The sequence below is a fragment of the Molossus molossus genome, unplaced genomic scaffold (genome assembly GCF_014108415.1).
Source record: "Molossus molossus isolate mMolMol1 unplaced genomic scaffold, mMolMol1.p scaffold_m16_p_9, whole genome shotgun sequence".
In the NCBI taxonomy this organism is placed as follows: Eukaryota; Metazoa; Chordata; class Mammalia; order Chiroptera; family Molossidae; genus Molossus; species Molossus molossus.
The window spans coordinates 63,620,414-63,640,999 of NW_023425403.1; the positions used below are offsets into that span (position 1 = coordinate 63,620,414).

The window sequence follows — 20,586 nt, forward strand, 5'->3', positions numbered from 1 at the left end:
CTGGTTCACTTGTTTGCTCATTTCTGAGTGACTGCAAAATGAATGTAAACATCTTTACCAAAAGAAATATGGTAGAAAAGGAAGCAGGTACGTTTTTCAAAAAACTTAGTTTTTTTTTGTAGCACTTAACTTGCTTAATAAAAGCAACAAGGAGAAAGATGCAAAATATATGTGGGTTGGAAGATGGTCTGTGAAGAGGACAGTAGGAGATATGACTAAGAAGGGAAAATGAGACCTGTCTTTCTCTATTTAAAGGCTTGTCATGGAAAGAAAAATTAGACATATTTTGGTGGGAATGACAGGGAAGAGGGGTGTATAAACTTTCTGACTTAGAAATGGCTTCCCCAGCTCTTCATTGCTGAATCAACAAAACCACCAGTGTGGAGGGATTCTTGCATTAATCAAGATTATCTCAGTCACCCCCTAATATGCTTGCTTTTCAGTTCTAAATTAGCTTGGAGAGGTCTGAGATGGGTTATAAGCTTTTTCAGGAGCAGAACTGAGTGAACTTGGGAGCTTCACAGGCGTTGATAGAAGCAGTCTTTCTTAGCAGCATGTAATACATTGCAGGCCTGAGAATGGTTGCTGGTCTGCATTGATTACGGACAGCTGGTGTTAGCGAAGGGATGTATTGAATTAGTCATGCCTAATAACAATGATATGAAGTGTTTCTCCCTGGATTATTAGTTGATATCTGTTATGTTTACTCTTTCAGTTTTACACTCATTTTTCTTTTTCATTCAAGCACAACTTAATGTAATAGCGTGTGGTTGGGAATCTGCTTCCCAAAATAAGCCACCATTTTTTAAAATAGAAAATCCATTTGGTTGTTTCTATTTGTAGAGTGCAATTGGGAGACTTCGATTTATCATAGCTGTGGAACTAGCAGAAGGTTCAGAAAGCCACGGAAATGATGAGAGACGAGGAAAATGAAATGTTAAGGTATCCTGGAGAGGTGAGATTAGGGTAACAGTCACACTTGTTTGCATGCCACCCTTCCTAGCACACCTGCTCAAACACATTTCTGCTGATAGACTGATATTCAATGACTGTAGTCCTCAAGTTTATGAAGGCCAGTGTAGAGAGTATTTTCTATGAGACATGGGCATGAGCTTTAAGACGGTTACATAGTAGACACTCTAGCTATACAAATATTCATTGGATTAAATTGAATTCCACGTTCATTTTAATATAAGCAATGTGCTGATAGTGAAGATCATTAAACTTTAACATCTTTTCCCAAGGAACACTGTGGCATCTTTATTTGAAAACATTTTTTTTGAATTGTATAGCTAATTATCTGTTTAGAATAAAAGTAGAAGAATAATTCTGAGCACTTCATAAAGGCTCATACAGTTCTTGATTTCACTCGTGTGCTTTGCTTGTGTGTAAGCAAATCACTAAACCCATAACTCAAGGGTGAAATAACACTTACGTGCCAGATGACTAGATAAAAAGAATCTTCTCGTTTGGAACCTTGATTTCCCTCTGATCACAAAATATGTGATAGTCTAGTTCAACACTATCAGATTTCCTGATAAAAATGATCACATACAGTCCTAAGAGTGTCCGACAGGTATTGCAAACTTAATATAGTTCCTAGGAGAATTTTATTCTGGGAAAGAAGGGATAGAATGAAAATTTGACTTTTTCTTAAAAATGCAATTGCACAGAGGGCATATTGTTCCAGAACAAGTAGTGCCAACAGGAACTAATAAATGCAAGCTGGAATAGGATTATAATTATACTGTTGGAGAAACTTCCTGTTGTCATTCTGGCTGACAAGCACCGTGGTAGACATTTGGCGGTCCCCTCTCCAGCATGCATTATGCCCCTTCTCCTGCTACCTCCATTCTCAGCCAGGAAGTTTAAGGGACATTGACCCTACTGCTACTTCCATGTAAACAGGGGTGGGCACAATTAGGTTTACAGTTGTTCATGTGGAAAATAATACAATAATTCATATATAATAAGAATAAACTCTGTGTGTTCTGTGTACTCACAACTGTAAACCTACTTCTGCCCACCCCTGTATCATCCGGTGGTTCTAAGTGGTTTAGTCTTATCGGCGTATCCCAGGCTCCCTGACCATGTGGGAAGAACAGGTAGCACAGAGAGGCCAATGAGAATGTGAATTCCAGGAGAGATCTTTTCCTCTGGGTGGTGTGGCCCGTTGCAGCCATTTCGCTATAGGAGGGAAATCCCAGATCTTCTGAAGATGAAGCTGACCACCTTCTGGTTTTTCAGTTTCCTCGTCTTTCAAGTAGAGAGGATAAAAGTACCCCCTCTAGGTTTGTTGTGACATTAAATTGTTCAACTTATGTAAGAGGCTTAGAATAGTAAGCATGGAATAAATGATAGTTTTTATTAGTAGATATGGTATATGTCTTCTACTTTAACAAAAAAGCATCATTATTTCCCCTTCCCTGAACCCAATATAATAATTTTTGAGACCTGAGCTGTTTGGTTAATTGTATTTAATTCCTTAAATTATTATTTTTTCTCCTAAAGGCTCTACACTCCAGTGATCCTTGCAATGTCTTCATTGGATTTTAGACTTTCCACAGACTTGGGTTGGCCAGTATTACGTTGTCCAGGTCGGCGTGTAGGGACTGGTCTCTAAGAGCGATCGATCCCTGGACTTCTAGTGCCTCCAAAGCACCCGAGTCTTCCTCTCGAAGCTGCAGCTCAGTTTGAGAACAGTATTGCAGAGAAGGCAGAGTTGAGAGTGAGAAGAAAGAGTGAGAAGGAAGAGTTGCAAGGCTGTTTCCTAGCAGCGCCCACAGATTGGATGTTTTCAAATGGTAACTAACCTGGGGGCATCTGTTGAGCTCAGTTTAAAGTCTGAGCTAATACAGATCTGCATATGCCTGTGTCTGGGAGGCCAAAAACTGCAGGCACCCAGGCTTCTGGGCTGTTCCCCCTGTCCTCGCAACATTTCTTCCTTCAGTATCCCTGCTTATTTGCTTATTATTTTAAAGATTAGGAGAGAGAGAGAGAGAGAGAGAGAGAGAGAGAGAGAGAGAGAGAGAGAGAGAGAGAATATAATGGTTTGAATCAATTCTAGAAGATATAAATGCTGGAGTTTTCTTTGAAAACAACCATTCTATTTTAGTAAGAAATTTGTCAAGTTCTTGGTTAAATCTGACAGAACAAAGATATCGGGTATTTACAGACATACTTGTAGTGCTTTCGGAGAGATGACAGGAACCTGCAAAGAGAGGTCCATTTAACTAAAAAGGGTCTAAAGCACAGGTTCCCTGTGGGCAGAGTACAGGGATGGAGAGGGTGACACCTGAAGGGAACTTCCATTTTTTACTCTGTGTACATCTGTATGGCTTGAATTTTACTTTACAACAAATTTATGTATTAGTTGTATAATTTTCAGAAATTAATTTTAAAATGTCAATAATTTCCTCTAAGTGAAGGGTTATGTGTTCTACAGCTAATTGTTCAGATCCGATTATTGTTAACATTTCAGGCTTATAGTTGAGTTACCTGATAACTGAGGTGAATTCAGACTCTGTTAAACTTAATTTTGGGGTATACAGCTAACTCCTTTTTTATGTTTGAGACAGTACATAATTTAACGTTTCTGAAAGGCCACCTGACCTATTGCTTTTTTGAGCCCCTGCCATCCTCCCCCATTTTCAACATTGTGGCTGTATTTATATCTTCAGTGAATATTTGGCCTGAGAGATTTGTTCTGAGATAAAACAGCACATTGGCTCTCCTGGATATTTATGACTCTTGGCTTTCACCACTTCCTGTTGAAGGAGTGTCGCTTGCCTGTGACTGGAGTTTTGCAGGAACCTCACACTTAGGGTGGCCAGAACTCTCTGCTGTAGTTGAATTCAGCAGTTCATGAAAAGTAGACGTTTCAGGCAGGATGGGCCGTTGGGGTCACCCAGCCCAAACTTTCAGTTCATGTACAGGGAGAAGTTGGCCCCGGATGCTCTGCGGGACTTCCCAAGGTGTCTGCGTTGCTGTCAGGCAGGATGGAGACTAGAGCAGTTCTTCTGGCTCATTCCGCTTCCTGACACATGACGTGCCGAGAAGTCACCCAGAAGTCAGCCTGCTCGTTTCACTGGCATTCTGGATGCTGGAAACCAATTCGAACCTAGTGGGACTTGGGGAATCCAGAGGATAGGAAATGAAGTTAGTGAAGTAGAATGTAGTGTAAATAAACAATAAAACTTAGGTTTACACTGAGGAAGGAATATCTTACATCTATGTGGCAGCTTGAAAAGATTATTATATTTTTTTGCTTACAAAAACAGCAAATGTTCAATTTAGTAAGTTTTTGAGTGCATAAAGAAGAAAATTAAAATTATTAATTGCATTGTCAAGAAATGATCAAGATTAATATTTAGGAATTACACACATACATAGACATATATAAATTTAAGTTAGGTCATACTGCATACATTATTTTTATCCTTTTTTATTTAATATTATATGGTGAGCGCCTTCTTATACCATTGAATGTTCTGTAAAAATATGATTTTTAAAGGATTAAATAATATTATTGATTATTTAAAAATCTTGACTTTTATTGTTGTAAGTGATGAACCATTAGAACTGGATGACGTGGAGTAAATACAGAATTAGGAGAAAGGAAGTGCTGAGGTTTGGTGCTATGATCTAAGATGTCAGTGTGGAATGAACAGTGACAACAGCTGCTGAGACCTGTCAGTCCCCTGCAAGCAGCCATGAGGTCATTTAGAGGCAGGTGACAGAGAGTCGATTCAAAGACACACCTTAAGACAATGCAATAGTTTCTTACTTTGTCCTCTCCATCCTCATAAACTTATGCATTATTTAGGCCACGGACTGGTCACTTTAGGCTGCCACCAGATAAAGGCCTCATTTTCGGGGGGGGGGGGAAGAGACTCAGATACATAAATAACTCCAAAATTCAGACATTGATTGTCTGGTCTTCTCTGTCTCCCTTCAACACAGTGCCTTTAGACCATCTCACTGCTTTTTACTTCTCCACCAGAAGCACGGCAGTTAAAGAAGAGGTAAAATTCAAAACAGTCCATTTTGTTCCACGCTAATCAATTCTGCTAAAAGGTGTGATGAAGAGTTCGGTCAAATATCCGAAGTGCTCGCCTCCATCTACTTTGTGTGTGGCCTGTCGCTGTAGGCAATTAGAGTAGCAAGCACCACCCTACCTTCAAAGATGCAGTCAAATCCAGCATCGAGTCTGATTTATCACGTGGGGCTCTAAGCAGCTTAAATGATTAGGGAGGCCTCACTTCTGCAAAGTGCTAACCGGGAGAAAGGGGTTGGGACACAGATGAAATCAGCCTCTCCGGGGCTCTGGGCCTTTCCTCTCCTCTTTCCCCATGCCCACAGATTTCTAGTATATTGATCATGAAAGAAGCTAATTATACCACTGTTCTAACGAATTAAGCAGAATTCAGGTAGGGAGCAAAGTCCTTTGGGTGAAAAGGAATTTATGTAATGATTCCAGCAAACGTTCCTAAGTCTGGTAAAGACTCGCGAGGTGTGGAGGGCAGTGAAGATGCAGGGGCATTTTGCTTTTTCTGTGAGTTGGGTTGATGACGAGCGTGTTGCCAGCAGGGTATGGTTTCTTCCTGTGCAGAAATGCCAAATGTGTATGTAGCTCTTGGTGGGGGATGAGCTAGGAATGTGATTTCTTCCTTTCCCCATCAGTGTTCTGTCTGCCTGTACAAAATGCTAATGAACCTCTCACACACGACAGCAATCAGATATATCTTTATTTTACTATTTTGGGCAGATTCTGACTTTACAAAGTCTAGGTGTTCATGGAATGGTGGCAAGACACTTCTAGCAGGCCCTTCCCCCTCCTCCAAATTTGTACCCCGGATGTTCCTCTCTTTGTGTTGTGTCTCTGATTTGAAATACGTTCTATAGGTATTGCTGTGGCATCCCTGCATCCCAGTAATTCCACCATGCCTCTGTGTCCAAGTCTCTGGGAGCATCTCTCTCCAGCAAACTAAGTTATGACTTCAACCTTAGGTCAATTCAAACATTTATTATCAGCTGTAAATGAGTAGCATTAAAGACAGACTTTATTTATTATTTTAACAAGTTGGGGATGGGATAGGGTATGAATAGGAAGCTGAACATGCTAATGGACTATGGGTTAAATGCTTCAAGGATTTTATAATTGCCTCATCAAGTGAGTTTACTTATAGTAGCGACTTGAAATGAAAACAGAGCTTCAGGTAACCATATTTTGATCTAAGGACTTGACTTATTGATGGTGCCAGTGGGAAAGGTTAATTTGAAGGGATGGTGACCTCGTTTGTGGGATTGATTGGTGGCACTGTATAGAAAGGCCACCCACAGATTCCATGAATGACAGAAGAGTTCATGAAGCTCATGGATGGAACCATGCTCACTGCAGAGACAAATAGATATGCTGCTTTGGGGGAGTCTTCTATGAACCATTGACTGATGAGGAGCCCAAATATACAAAGTGGGGATTTAACTTGCTTTCTGTTTGCAACATGAGGCTGCCTGTGGCAGTTGAGCACTCTTTATTTCGATCATAGAAGAGTGGAGAGATGAGCAGAAATGGATTTTGTAAATGCAATAAAACTTAGAAAGATCCAGGGCAGAGAGAAAGATGGGCCTGGGGATGCACTCCCCAGCACGAATCCAGCTTGTTCAGGATCCCCTGGGTCTGAGGTCTCCTTTCTGTTTCATCTTCTTTTCTTCTCATTCATCTTCTCAGTGACCTCAGAAACTCCGTTTGATATGAAAGTTACTATCCAAAAGTCCATGCTGAAAAATATGCTGGCTAAAAAGCCCTTTGATCACTAACACACCCAGGAAAAGTTGTGTTTCCTTTTTTGTCTCTCTTAGTTTCTGTCATGTAGGAAAGAAATAGAAAGATCACAATCAAATAACTCGAGAACGTTCTTGGTCTGCTGTAGGCCTGATCTCAGAAGAGCTTCAAGTAGTGAACTTGGAATAATTATAAGTACTAAGAAAAACAAATTGGAAATGTTCTTAATTTTTCTGTGTTTCAATATTTGGAGAAAACAATGAATAAATTAGCATTTGTGGTTGGAATAGCAAAGGCCAATAAAGTTTTCTGAAATATTATGAAAGTGTGAAAAATATAGATTGTGTTGACATTCACTGGTCCGGTCTAGGAATACCAGACGGGAAGTATGAGAAGTAGAATATACTTCTCATAGACGAATAAGGATATGAAATATAAATAAATTTTAAAAAGGCTTAGATAAATAATGACAACCAAATATAAAGAAAGTTATGGGTGCCTGGAGGGTGCATTTTTATCTTTGTTTTTAATGTTCTAAATACTGTTTTTCACTAATTTAAAAACCAAATTGTTTTAATAATTTGGAAAACGTGTAAAGGAAGAGAAAAATTAAAATGAACTATAATCACATATGACAGATTTAACATTTTGATGTTTGCTTTTATTTTTCCCACATTATTTAAAAATTATCCTACATAGCAGTGTTTGCAAGTTTGTATTCTGCTTTTATGTTTTTATTTAAACCCAAAGTATTTCCAAAGTCACCAGGATGTCTTTATTTTAAATGTGTTAAGATACCATTGACTTTAGGCACATTATTATTTCACATACTGTTATGAAAGTACAAAAATGTTTCCAATTAAGCTGTGACACAAAGCCTTAATGATCACCTTCCATGTCACATTCGCTGGTCACATCAGCCTTTCAATGCTTTGACATTTCTTTCATCTCTCCAGGGATTTAGCAATTCTTTTGCCTTTAGTTGCATTACTTGGCCTCTAGAAGATGTTCTTTCTCATATTCCCTAGAGAACAAAATGTAACATAGCTTCATCTGCTTAGGTTCCATAAAGCACTTACATGATTTGTTGCTTTGAAACAGTAGTGATCATTCTTCCTATAATGAATATTTGTTGAGCCAATGTAGCGTTTCCCAGCTGCTGCTCTGTTTGCATGCCTTTTGTATACACAATGACTTTTCATCTCTATAGCAAATCACAGTGTTACTTTGGAAGACATTTTTAATAGCAGTAAAACCAATGTGTATAATACCAACAATGTACATTAATTCAATTGGGGTAATGACAAGATGAATATCTGTGACCAAATTCATACATGCCGGGCAATGACAGCTACTTTGTGCCTACAGTGTGGCTGACAAGATAATAAGATGCCAGCTACTATAAGACACATTCCAATTTCAGAGATGTTAAAATGTGGGAAAAGGTGAAACAGCAACAATGGATACACCTGAATTTAATTAACCATTTCGTTATTCTGAATTTTTTTTATTTATAAAAAATTTTACTTGCAAGAAACAAACAAACTTTTTTTCTCTTATAATGCAAATGATTCTTGCATTTGTGACTATTCATTTGGGGTAGATTCTATGAAGTGAAATTATTCAATCAAAGAAGATAAACATATTTGAGGTTTTTGACATATATTTACAAATAGCTTTACAGAGAGGTAGTTGAAATTATATAGTCTTATGAACAATGTTATTTCAGCTTCCTACACTTGCTGTCATGGAGGAACGCTATGGCAGGAAGAGTGCAGGATAGCACCAAAGGTCCGAAGTGATGGCGTATGGCTTTGAGGCTGTGACATACACGACTGCGGCTCCCACCTTGCTCTTTTGGTCATATAATCAGCTGCCATGTTGGGAGGAATATACTAAGTCTTATAATGAGAACCAACTTGTGAATAAGTCATCTTGACAATGGATCCTTTTGTCCCAGTTGAGTTTTCAGATGACTGTAACATCTTATAAAAAACAAACAAACAAACAAACAAAAAACCCCGCCCTGACCAGTTTGGCTCAGTGGTTACAGTGTCAGCCTGCGGTCCAGAGAGACCTGGGTTCGGTTTCTGCTAAGGGCACGTACCTCGGTTGCAGTTTGTCCCTGGCAATGGTTGGGTCATGCGCGTGGCGGCCACTCGATGTGTCCTTTTCACATTGATGTTTCTCTCTCTCTCTCTCCCTCCCACTCTATCTGAACAAAAAATAGAAAAAATGTCCTCAGGTGAGGATAAAAAAACAAAACAAAAAAACAAAACCAAAGCATTGAGAAACTGTTTCTATGAATAGGAGGAATGTTTATATTAAATCTGGGTTAATATCATATGCTATTGCATTCCTCTGTCACCATGCATTATCTTATATATTAAATAGAGCTGTTTAAAATAATACACATTCCTTTCACTGTGGAATGTTTCCATTTTCCTTGAGTTGGTATGTCTCGTCTGTGTGACTTTGGGTCTTTGACTTGCAGATGCTTAACGTGGATGGGATCCAAATGCATGTCAAATTGAATGTTGCTAGACATTTGAGAGTTCTAGAGAAAACAGGAGGGTCAAATATCTGTGCATGATGGATGAAGATCTCAGGAACAATTTAATTCAATTCAAGAAATAATTATTGAGTCTTAACTCAGCATGTGGCAGATGATATGAGTAAAATGATCAGGAAAACTGATGGTCTTCCTGCCCCAGTGGAATTTACAATCAGGGGCAACATAACTTATCCCAACTTTCCTGAAATGTACCCTCATCTTCTATTATACAGAGTAAGTATTTAAGGTGTTCAAAGAGTGGTGAAGTTGGGAGAGGACTGTAAAGTTTTTCTCTTTCTCATATAGTTTCTTAGAATTCATTGACTTACTTTTCCACTCATACTTTAAAAAAAAAAAATTCTATGGTGTGTCCACCCCTGTTGGTCAGAAACTCCTTATTGGTTTCCAAGATATCCAACTTAACAACATGTCACAGTATAATTTCCTAAGGCTCTGAGAGGCAAACAGGGTCTGTCTTCTTAAGATAATCCTAGGACCCCAAAAGCCCATGTCTCCTCCCAGGAGTAGAAACATTGTTTGTGTTAGCATCTTCCTCCTCTTTTGTACCTTCTATTTTCCTGTCATCCTGGTCCCTCAGAGGTGGTGTGATACAGTGGAAAGGAAGGGGAATTAAGAAATTTGGAATTACAAGAACTAGGTTTGAAACAGGTTCTTCTACTTCCTAGCTGTGTGTGATCTTAGAACAATGGCTTCATTTTTCTTGGTCATCATCTTTGGCATTGTTTCACAGCAAACTTATGACATAGATAATATGAAGCCTGTTTTACACATGAGAAAACAGAAGTTTAATAATTTTCCCAAGAGCAATATGTGAAGCCTGACTTTAGCATTCATACTTAAATACTTCTTTAGGTCAATTTCAAGAGCTGAACATCGGATTGGATACATAGAAAACCTGCAATAAGATATAGCTATTATGCCCTGGCCAGTTTGGCTCAGCAGTTAGAGCGTCCGCCTGCGGTCTGGAGAGACCCGGGTTCGGTTCCCGCTAAGGGCACGTACCTCGGTTGCAGTTTGTCCCCGGCCCTGGTTGGTCGTGCGGGTGGCAGCCACTCGATGTGGCCCTTTCACATCGATGTTTCTCTCTCTCTCTCTTCCTCTCTCTCCCTCCCACTCTGTCTGTACAAAAAATGGAAAAATATCCTCAGATGAGGATTAAAAAAAAAAAAAAAAAAGATATACCTATTATTATGACTGCTATGACTCAGAAATAAGATAATGGAAATATTTACTAAAGATGGAAACAAAATCTCAGTGGTAGAACTGTGCTAGAGTTATTTTGAAGTAGAGAATCTTTCTCCTTTTACCTCTGACCCCATGGAAGGCTAACCTTGATTAGAGTGGTAAATGTTATGTATAATGGAAAGATCTAACTTTTATAACTCTATTTCTTCTGTAATGAAGACTTACACTTTTGACATTTTGAGTCAATGCTTTAGATAGCCTGGATTGATGTATGTGGTCCTAGAGGCCTTAAACCAAAAGATGGAATATAAAGATGAGTCCTTAATTAATGAGTTATGGGTCATGTTAAAAGGTTAAAGTTAAGACAAATATTCACAATGAGTGCTGTTTTGAGGCATTTAAAACTGTTTATATTCTACATGCTTAAAAAAATAGGGATATTTATTTATTTATTTATTTATTTATTTATTCATGTATGGCAACATTATAAAAAGTCTTGGCTGCCCTGGCCAGTATGGCTCAGAGGTAAGAGCATCACCTGTGGACCAAAGAGTCCCGGGTTTGATTCTGGTCAAAGGTACATACCTCAGTTGCAGTTCGTCCCCAGCCCCAGTTGGGGTTGTGAGGGTGGCAACCAATCAATGGGTCTCTCTTTCATTGATGTTTCTCTCTCTCTCTTCCTCCCTCTCTCCGTCCAGCTCTATCTGAAGAGTAATGTAAAAACGTCCTTGGATGAGGATTAAAAAAAAAAAAAAATCTTGGCCAATGATGCACTTTTATCTCTTTGGATCAGCATGAAGAAATGCAGTTTAATTTCCTTATCATGTTCTCCCCTATTTTATGAGTATTTCAGGGGTTAATCCTCGATTAACACACCTTCTCAGAGTTCTCTTGTTTTTCACTCACAAGTTTAATTTTTAAAATCTACCACAGAAAGATATTCTGCTCATTTTTTGTTGCATTTAGGTAGGGGGTTGACATTGTTCAAATGTCATTTTTTAATTTATTAATTTGTGTGTGTGTGTGTGTGTTTTTAATCCTTACCCGAGGATATTTTTGATATTTTGTTCAGATAGAGTGGGAGAGAGAGAGAGAGAGAAACATCGACGTGAAAGGGACACATCGAGTGGTTGCCACCCACACGACCCAACCAGGGATGGGGACAAACAGCAACCAAGGTACATGCCCTTAGTGGGAACTGAACCCGTGTCTCTTCAGACTGCAGGCCAATGCTCTAACTGCTGAACCAAACTGGCCAGAGCTATTAGTTTGTTTTTGTTACAGATGTTTCTCATTTTTCCCCCATTGACACCCTCCTCCCCCACCCCCCCCGCCCCATCCCCAGCTTTATTGCATAGCCAATGATGCATCAGATAAGGGGTTAATTTCCAAAATATATAGAGTACTCATACAACTCAACAAAAGGAAGACAAAGAACCCAATTAAAAAATGGGTAGAGGACCTAAATAGACACCTCTCCAAACAGGACATACAAATGTCCAAGAGACATAAGAAAACGCTCAGTGTCACTAATCATCAGAGAGATGCAAATTAAAACAACTATGAGGTATCACCTCACACCTGTCAGAATGGCCACCATCAACAAATCATCAAACAACAAGTGTTGGTGAGGGTGTGGAGAAAAGGGGAGTCTATTACACTGCTGGTGGGAATGCAGACTGGTGCAGCCACTGTGGCAAACACTATGGTGTTACTTCAAAAAGTTAAAAGTTGAACTTCCATTTGACCCAGTGATCCCACTTCTAGGAATACACCCTAAGAAACCTGAAACACCAATCAGAAAGAATATATGTTCCCCTATGTTCATAGCAGCACTATTTACAATAGCTAAGATCTGGAAACAACCCAAGTGTCCATCAGTAGATGAGTGGATAAAAAAAACTGTAGTAAATGTACACAATGGAGTACTATGCAGCTGTAAGAAAGAAAGATCTCTTATCCTTTGAGATGGCATGGAAGGACCTGGAGAGTATTACGCTAAGCGAAACAAGCCAATCAGAGAAAGACAAATATCACATGATCTCACTTATTTGTGGAATATAATGAGCTAAACAAACTGCTGAACAAAGTTAACCCAGAGATATAGAGGTGGGGTACAGACTGACAACTCTCAGAGGAGGGGGTTTGGGGGGGAAGAGATAAACCACAGAACTTACATGCATGTATGCATGACCAATGAATATAGACATCAAATGTCATTTGTAAGAATGTCTTTCCCATTCCACCCCTCCCCCCAAAGTTTTTTGTTGCATCTGAAATAGTCTCCAAGTTTCTGGAGAGGATTTAAAAAATCATTTTATGGCAACAGTTAGAACAAAAATTCCTGCAATGATTTAAAAAAATTTTTTTTTTCTTCTTTGGAATAGAGAATCAAATCTGTACATAATGTTGACCCAAATTATATTGCTTGTGTAGACACACAGAGCAGTAACTAACCCATGAACATATCTACCCTCAAAAGTCCCTGGGAGGGTGAAGAACCTGAGATATGACTACTACAATGTGTGTTCTGTTGATTGCCCTCAGAACTATAAAAATTCAGTTGAAATAATGGCTGGTAATAGAGCTACAACAAGGGAAAATAAATGTGTTCAGCAACATTTAACTGTAGTTTTGTGGATTTGCCCTAACATCTTGACACAATTCCAAAGCATGGAATGACAATGAAAAACAAAAACATAAACCAAAATATGTCTTTTTAGTTTGAACGATGAGAAGAAAACTCATTGCTTCAACTTACATAAACACGTATAAACACACATGGCCAGTTTGTTTCTAGAGGACATGCCAGTTCTTTAGAGATGAGAAAGTCAGACCTCAGGCCTGGGACCTAATTGGAATCATTTATTGTTCATGATTTAGTTTTTTTTTCTTTTTTCCCATAGTTCATCACTTGTCAAGCTTAGTTAACAACAATAGAAAATAACTTTTATTTTAATTTTATACCACCATAAATGAGAATGAATTGTAAATTTTGTCAAAAAGAAGTAAGTGAATTTAGAAATGTGTTTAAGACATCCTGCTCATCTGGAATGTGGCTGGGTTCAGCCCATCATCATCCTTGAAATATTTTTTCCTAAATGAGTTTAGACAAATGAACAAATTGAAACATTTATTTTTTTGGTGGGGTGGGGGTGGGGGGGACTTGTCAAGTAACTCCAAAGTTGTGACTCTGTGTGTGTATTTGTTGAGAGCCAAGAAAGGGAGAGTCAATTGGGACCTAAGGAGATATAATTAAATAAGTCTGCTTTGTTCTGTAACAGCGACTGCAGAGGAACAGAATACATTTTCATCTCCGCTCTGATGCTGTTCGTGATAGAGACAGTTCATGTGATACAGAAGTTAACCTGCCTCATGGAAAAAAGTAATGAAGGTTTCTGTGTCTGGTGCTGAATCACAACCTTTTCAAACTCTTTCCCCAGTGCATTTATCCCTATTAGAGAACCCTATCAAAATCCCCTATAATCTATGTGGGTAAACAAGCATAAAAGTACAACGGAATTATTAATGATGGGGGAAGTGAAAGATTAACTTCTTTTTTCAAAACTAAAAGGCATCTCAGAACATGTCCTTTGCTTTTACTCAAATATGAGGGCCTGGAAAATAGCTTATTTAAATATACAGGTGTTTTTATGTTGCTCTTAAATCTTTGTGTTTTACTGTAGTTTCCTCCCATATGTTCATTGTCAACGAACAGCTTAGAGCTGATGAACTGTGTAGAAATGTTTTGTAAAGCTGCAGTTCTTCCTTTCTGACAACTGTTTCTTTTGTTTAACTCAAACTTCTTGTAAAAGATAATATAATTTATTGCAATATTTTTGTCTACAAAACATGGCCAGTAAGGGTACCTTTACAAGACATAAAAGGGGGTTTAGTTAGATCATTTCTTTTATTGTGATTAAAATGAATGTGGCACCAACATTATTGTGCTTTGGGAAGATCACTCTGGCCACCGTGAGGGAAGTGAGGTAAGGCTGGAGCCAGGGACACCAGATTGAGAGCATTACAACAGTCCCTGGAGGAAATAGTGATGACCTAAATTAAGGTGTGGGGGGAGGGGAGAAGGAGAATAAGGAGCATAACTCAGGGATGTTTTAGGAAATAGACTTATTGCAAGGGTATATTGAAGGGAAAGAGGATTTGTTACGACTGAAGAATATCTTCCTTAGATGATGTTAAATAAAATTAATTGAGACAGGGGAAGCAGAGGAAAGATGCTGCTGTGACATGTTGACGTTGAGATGCCTTTGATGCGTGCATGTGGTTCAGTCAGGAGCTGAGTTGGAAGGAGACATCTCCAGTTTAGAATTGGTAGTCTCCATCTATGTGACTGTTGAGGGGGCATGATTTGAGAAGAGAAGGGAGGGGAGGTAGGAGAACAAGAAAACCCAAATCTGAAAGGATAGGCAGAGGAAGAGGAGGCTGTGAAAGAGTGTCGGAGAAGGCAGTAAGGATGCCTGAGTCTCCACACCCATCACCTGAGAAATAGTTGAGTGAATGGGCCATGGTTGGCCCTAGAGAGATCAGATTCTTTAGAAAATGGCATAGTGTATCTCGTTTTTTTTTTAAAAGATGGACTAGATGTAATCTGTGTTACTCCTGAGAACACCGAGGAATTTTGTGGAAGTCAGTTCTGCTTTTGTTTATGGAATCCTTTTCAAAGGACAAAAACACACAAACAGGAGGTAACTACCTCAATGCATTTTTAGCTGCCTCCCCATTAAAGATGGTCTTACTGATCATCAGTTAAGAAGTAAGTCCTGATTGGTGGGGGCTGGGTGGGAGACACTAGATGATTTCTAAGATGCTCTGAAATCTTAGAGTCAATGAAAAGTCTGAAAGTCATACTTTTTATGAAAGTGTGCTGCAGACTTTTAGCTCAGCTTCAAGGGAACGGTGCCATGCTATAGTGACAGAATCCACATGCACAGTAAAGAGTATTTCCCCTTTGTGTTCGCCCCAGATTGGGGTACCTTGGTCTTCCTTTCCCCAGGTTGTAATAGTCAGGCTTAGAACTTGCATGAATTAACCATTAAGGTTATGAATTTCCTAAGGAAAAATTAGATAACTTTTCTTGCATTGTTATCCTATTTGTATTTGAAAACAAGAGATACTTTCATGGTTGTATGTAGTCTGATAGTCAAATGATCAATATTGCTTTTCTAGCAAAGATATAATCTTTTATAATATACATTTGTTATTATGTTAACTCCACATCAGAACCTGAACATAGAGAGGTTCTCTTTCTTTTTTTAAAAAAATTATTTTAATTTTTCATCACCATTTCTCCCCTCTATGCCCTCTTCTACCTTCATGCCCCCCACCCCCACAATCACCTCACTGTTGTCCATGCCCATGAGTCTAGAGAGGTTCACTCTTACTGTGGCACCATAACGCTGTATCTGCTGTACCAAAGAAGAATGAGACAGAAACACCCATTGTTCTCAGGAAATCTTTGAGAATATATTTAATGGAAGTAACCAGATGTGTTGGTCACATTTGATCCTGTCACAATCAGGAAGGTGTGGCAGGGTTAGGAAGGCTATGACTTATTATACAGAAAAACCTCTCTGATGGGACATGTAGAGTGAAGTTAGTGTGTTGGGATTATAACTAGAAGTAGACTTGACTGGAAGTTAGGTTGTTTATATGATTTCTCCTCAGTTACATAGACTTTATTATACTAAATTACAATTTGCATCATTCAAATGCAAATACATTTTCAAAAGCCCTGTGTGGGCTTCCTATGATTCATTTTGGGCAAGAGCTGCTCAATGTTGTACATATTTTAAAGAGTTTAGTGATGCAACTCATTCCAAGAAAAAAAAAAAAGTGAATTTGAAAGTGCTCTTCCTGTTGGAAGGGATGTTGTAATCACATCAAATTCACATCTGGTTTTGTTTTGCTGACTGTCTCTCCTCTTGGCTTCCCTAAAGTTCATGTGACCTATGACATATGATGGGCTTTACCTGACTTTTCCTCATTTCTCAGAGTCTGGGTATTCCCAGACTTATGACCCCGATAAAATATTGACTATAAAAGTAAGGAACACAAAGGAAAATTTGAAAAGCATAACAAGCTAACGATGTTATCATGGAAATGTGGAAATTCATTCACTAGTAACACTTAATTTTTGGCTTTTAGGAACTGATCTTGCAGCTAAACGGACTGCTCATAACACAGGACACTTCGTAAGTCACCGAACTTCCCTTGGCAGTTTATTTTAACATCTTTGCTGCAGAAGGTAAGAAAATATCCACCCAGCTTTTAATACTCTCCAGCTGTCCATTGTAAAGAACTTGACATGAGGCTTAGGGAGAAAATTGTACTTGGTTTAAATTCTAAAAGAAACTCTAGTAAAATCTGCTTCTCTTTAGTCTCTGCTCTCAGGAGATGTTTTCTCTCTTCAGCCCTGTCACGCTGCTTCATTGCATTTCAGTGGCGATTTTGTGGCCATGGGTTAGGATACTTAGTGGACAGTAATTGGTGTGAGCTTCTCTTTTGATCTTTTTCTGACTTGGTTCTTTCAGGTGGGGAACATGGTGTAGAGACATGTAAACAGGTCCTGTGGAACATTGATCATGCAGCATGCTTCATGCTAAGAAGGGTACATGGTACAAATCAGTTTGGGAAATAAATTTAGAGTTTATAATTAGAGACAGCATGCTAAAGCACCTGAAAAATTCTTCAGTAAGGAAGTCTTGCTGCCCTGGCCAGGTAGCTCAGTTGATTAGAGCATCATTCCCACACACCAGGGTTGTGGTTTCATCCCTGGTCAGGGCATATATAAGAATCACTCAATGAATACATAAATAAGTGGAATAATAAATCAATGTTTCTCTCTCTCTCTTAAATTAATTATAAAAAAACAACACACCTAAAAAGCAAAAAAGAATCACTACTTAACTCTTTAACTCAGTAGTAGAGCACGGTATTTAAGGGCAGCAACTTTGAACATGGAGAAACTTGGACTCAAATCTCAGGCTCACTATTGGCTATAACAGTTGGACAAATTACTTCCCTGTACAGTGGGACTCCCCAGAATACCACATGTGCAATGGGAATGATGAGAACGAATAATATGATGCCTATAAAACATTTGGCAGAGTGTCGGGTCACAGTCAGCACTCAATTACTCATTTTTTAGTAAAATATTGAAAAAACAAAAACAAAAATAGGAGGCTAAGTATTTTAAATATGTTTTTATTGATTCTTTTAGAGAGAAAGGAAGGGAGAGAGAGATAGAAACATCGATGTGAGATACATTATTTGGCTGCCTCCTGCATGCCTCCTACTGGGGATTGAGCCCAAAACTGGGCATGTGCCCTGACTGGGAATCAAACCAGGACCTCTCTCATGGGACGATGCTCCATCCACTGAACCACACGGGCAGGGAGAAATATTCCTATCTTATTTGACTGCATGACTCTTTGGGGGCAACATACAAGAAACAACTCTTCTAAGAAAATATGATGGGAACGCTGGATCGGTAGGTTGAGGCATAAATTAATACTTTCAAAGAACTGAGCCAATACCCAGTGTGGCATGTGCCTTCTCTCTGTAGTGAGCTGCTACTTCTCTCCCAGTGTTGTTTCATAGACAGACCGTCCAGAACTTTGGTGAATAATGTGACATTGACTTTGAAACACACTCCACAAAGGTTCCTGTAAACAAGGCCAATGTTCTGTTTTGAATATTAACACCTAAGCTCGAGGTTGTAAACACCCAGAAAGAAGCTCCACATGTGAGTGAGGAAGAAGGAAACACTGTTTTCTCCTATGAAGAAGTTAATGAAAAACGTGAACACCTATGGGCGGAGGGTTGGAGCCAAGTTGTCCTTTAGAACAGAGACGAAGTGACAAGGCTGATAATCCACAAGGGTCTAGGAGGTAATTGCTTTTTCAGCCCAAGTGAAATACAGGAAAGGTTTATGTTCATCTCCAATAACTAACTGCCCTTTTTAGTTTTCTTTTCTCCCTCCGAGGTACTTCCTGTCCTTTTCTTAATTCCTTCTCATCCTCGGCATCTTGCTCAGATAAAACCCTGTGGAAACCTACTCTTGCTGAACTTTTGAAAGGACCTGACCATTAATTCATGAGAAAGCAGGGTTTGTCAGCCTCAGCACTACTGACAACTTGGACTGGAAGATTCTTTATTGTGGAGAGCTGTCCTGTGCATTGTGGGATGTTTAAGCAAATTTCTGGCCTCTACCCACCAAATGCCAATAGCACTCTTCACCTTATTTGTGACCACAAAAATTGTCTCCAGACACCACCAAATGATCTCTGGCAGGTAAAAATCTCTCCTTCCTGTACCCAAAACCACTCAGTATAAATACTTTACAGCAGTTGAATCTGGACCATTCTGGGAGTCAGTGTCCGTTTTTATCACATGCCATTTCTTGATTACCCAAGATTGAACTTTGAACAGAAAATTCATTTATAAGACACATGTAAGGGAAGAATGGTTCTGTACAATCCCATCGAGGAGGTGGATGCCCCCTGTATTTCAATCAAAGGGGCCAAATCTGTTAGTGTGAACAAACTCTCCTCCTAGAGGGCTGATAGCTTTCAGGCTCTGCCTGCATACGTACAACATGTTGAAGCCTGGTTCCCACCGTTCACTCCAAACATTTTTAACAGTGAGCATTGAACAGTGAAAAGGCTCTCCGGTCGTCTGACTTTTTCATGAATAAAGCAAAATAGATCGACAGCTAGTATTTTTGTCCTTTGGTAACTGAATTAGGTTTACTGTTGAACAAATCTGATGGTGGAACAGCACTTCCAACAAAGGCAAAAAGCAAATTCTAAATGGATGGTATGTCAGTGTCTTTAAATACACATTTGGCATCGAATCAGCAAGAATAAGGGCTGGAATCCAGAGACTGCCATTTTCCCTTGAATTTGCATGTGGCTTTTTGCTTTGCGCCCTTTTGCATGCGTGCTCCTACCTCTTCCTTCCTCCTCCGATTCTTCTCTGTGAACCCTTGTTTAACAAAGAGGAACAAGTACCGTGCAATGAAAACATTGGCTGTAAGTCATTTCAGCTATAAAATGTAGCTTTTTGGAGCCCGGTAATTAGCCCTGTGGTTCCAGAAATGAGAAATACTGCCAACATCTGAATGTGTTGTTTAATTGGTCCACAGGGGGGACCTGGGAGTGTCCGAGAGACCAGTTTTTGACTTTTTATTCTAGCTTTTCTCCGGACCTGCAATATCCCCTTGCTAATTATTTACCACAATTAACTGTTTATTTTGTGTGGTAAAATACTATTGGTACCGCAGAATTCATAGCTCTGACACTGGAGGAGCCTTTCCAAAGCTTGCATGCTTGGCAGGCAAAAATGTGTGCTTTGTAGATTCAGTGAAAAGTAAGTGGGAATATTTCTCTATGGCCTCAGTATGGCTTGGAACAACAGCGACAATGTTATCTGTGAAGCCCAGGTTGGTAGCTATGCAAAATTCTTGCATTGGTCACAGAGAAAATAATGAACTAATTTATTTTAGATATTTAAAGTATGCTCAAAATTCTCATTGCTTCATGGAATTCATAGTTTAAGAAAAGGTTGTATGCTATATAAATGTGCAGATTTGAAGTAAAAATAGGCAAAGCACTGAGTGACCCGAATTGTGTTTCAGTAATATATTCTCTGAAAGTCAGGTATTAAGGAGATAGTCTCCATTCTGATGTTTGAGCATATGAATTCCCTACAATGAGTTAAGAAGAGGGTTCAGTCCTCTTCCCGTGTTGCCAGCCTGAGAGAATGCATTCAAGTTCATATAACCTTGCACTTCTCTCTTTTAATTGATAAATGTTAATCCCGAGACCGGAAAGTGTGGTTCCAGGGATATTGGGAGTGTCCCTACCAGAAACAAACTGGTTTTCTGAGGTAAACCAGAGCTGAGGTGAATTGAGCCAGTGACTGAAAATCAACTTTTTCTCCTTGACAGGGTAGAGCGCAATAGTGGTCTAATGTTTCCTCCCTCTCCGGGGTGTTAGGGCCTGATCCTCCCAGCATCCAG

The 20,586-nt window shown here is 39.2% G+C and overlaps 1 protein-coding gene across 1 annotated transcript in view; it reads left to right on the forward strand.

Moving 5' to 3' along the window:
• The window catches only part of KCTD12 (potassium channel tetramerization domain containing 12), a 133,139-nt gene that overhangs the window by 84,616 nt on the left and 27,937 nt on the right, over positions 1–20,586 (forward strand). The window contains exon 2 of the transcript XR_004958012.1: positions 16,710–16,809. The gene's annotated coding sequence lies outside the window, so the exon portion shown is untranslated. The remainder of the gene's footprint in view (positions 1–16,709; positions 16,810–20,586) is intronic.